This window comes from Cyprinodon variegatus, unplaced genomic scaffold, assembly GCF_000732505.1.
Source record: "Cyprinodon variegatus isolate N-32 unplaced genomic scaffold, C_variegatus-1.0 Scaffold719, whole genome shotgun sequence".
Taxonomy (NCBI): Eukaryota; Metazoa; Chordata; class Actinopteri; order Cyprinodontiformes; family Cyprinodontidae; genus Cyprinodon; species Cyprinodon variegatus.
Genome location: NW_015151172.1, coordinates 275,856 through 278,118, shown reverse-complemented (window position 1 = coordinate 278,118; position 2,263 = coordinate 275,856).

The following is a 2,263-nucleotide window of genomic DNA, read 5'->3' as shown; positions in this document are numbered from 1 at the left end:
TTAGACTTCAATCCAGTTTGATTCAATTTATTCATATAGCACAAATTCACAATTCACTTCATCTCAAGGCACTTTACGGAGACAATTCAACCAGATCATGCAGTCGATTGGTTCAAAGTTTTTTCATCTAAGGAAAATCAGCTGATTTCATCGATTCATTGACTTGAAGGCAATCCCTCACACCAAGCATGCTTAGGTGGCTACTGGCTTGTTCTTGGTGGCTTCTCCACTGGGCCTGGCCTCCCGGGGCAAGGCTGGGGCACCCGCCGGGGGGTGGGGCACCCCTGGGGCCCATGGCCGGATTCACTTTGGGGCAGTTGGCTGCCGGTGGAGCCCACAGACTCATCCCCGTGGCTCCTGGAGGCTCCAGCATTGCGGTGGGGCTTTGGTTCCCCTGGGCGCTGGCCTCGGTGCTCTGAGGGGGGGGGGCGCCTCTTCTGCTCTTCACAACCACCATTGAGCATTTTTCCTTTGGATAAACTTTACATGCACAAATTCACAAACAGCTACAGGTGCTTGGTTCCAGGTTCTTAGAGACTCACTTCCATACAGAAAGCCCATATTCTTATCTCCAGGTAACACAGTATACATGTCAGATTAAGTAATACTACTTATACTTCAGCGATAGTATCTAGGTGCTACTTTATTGTATATCTTGCACCATGTCTGTTGGTTGTGGTGTTACATACATCTCTTTGCAGCTGATGAAGAGGACTGAGGATGTTTTATCGTTATCTCTGGTTTATTTCGTCTTTCTTTCATCTTTTCTCCTTTTTTTCTGTTTTTCATTTCCTGCTCTACTTACATTGTAGTGTTCATATAATCTGTAAAACTCCCTGCATAATTATAATAAAGCAATTTATATGCATAAAACAAACGGAACACTATATGCAATAGCCCTACTGCTCCACTTGTGAAAGTAATCTGTTGGGCTCTTTTTGGAATCAAGACAATTATTCTTATTGCCACATTGCCAGACAGGACACTGTAGAAGAAAAAAAAAGAAAACTTACCAAGAGAAGCTGGGGGTGAAACCGGTTGGACCTGATCAGCCAAACATCAAAATTAATCAGCAGAGCAAAGAAGGATGGAGGTGGTACACTGTCTTTTCCCAGGACCTGGTTTAGCTACATAGCTTGGCTAACTGCATGCAGTGAGGCTATTCTGCTGCCTTGTCTGCCTGCCTCCATTTTTCAAACTCCAGGATCTGACCCAGCATGGATAAAGACAGGTAGGACTGATTTATAGTACTTTTTAGGGATTCACATGGAAAATAATATAGTGTACTTTTTTTTAGGTGTTTGTTAATTTTTTTTTAGTTGCTTTTAAATAAAAATTATTAAAAATTAAATAGTTTTTATAAATAAAAAAAAAACTAAATTTAATTTTTTAGGTCTGTGACAAAATATTGGACCATTTAAACACAGGTATACCTTCACAAAGCCTACGAAGTGCAAAATTTATGTACAAAAAGTAAATGAAACATTTTTTTGTTTTTATAATTATTATATTTATAATGTTTTTGTTGTTGGCAGTCATATAAATATAATGGTGTGATAACTTCCTATATGTTGGAGTTGATTTTTATATATGTCTATTTTGAATTTATAGCCCCCCTGGAGAAAACTCCACCAGGCTTCACTGATCATACATCTGATTTGTCCTTTACCTGACCAAGGCAACTCAGCAGGCAGGACTGAACATCTGGACCAATGCATTCTTGTCTCTTGATGCTTGTTATCCATAATTCTTGAAATTATGATTCTTTTTAAATACAAAGTGTGCATTCAACTCTGTGTGACAATTGTTCAAAAATAAATGACATCCTTTCAACCCTCCACATCCAACCATTACATTTTGACCTTCAATGGACCACACTACACTTAAAAAAATCAGAGAAATACAGTATGCTGCTTTCATTTTGTTTTTGACATTGGAGCTTTAAGTTCTAATAATGTCACACTTTAACTGAAATATGAGCAATAAACTGGAAAACAGTTATGGTTTTAACGTAACACGTGTTCTTCATAAAAAGCAACTTTAACAGCACTGTTTGTTAACAAAATTTTAGAGTTGTTAATAAATGGTTAACTCAGACAACTTTCCCTAGATTGTGTTCTCTTTTTTTTTATAGTAAATCTCCGAAAATCCTACTTTTGGGTAATAACAAGTTAACACAAAATTAACATGCTCTTGTGCAAGAAATATTATGAATCTTGTATTCCTTTCCTTCCACTTAATAATTATCCACTGGTCTGTTCTG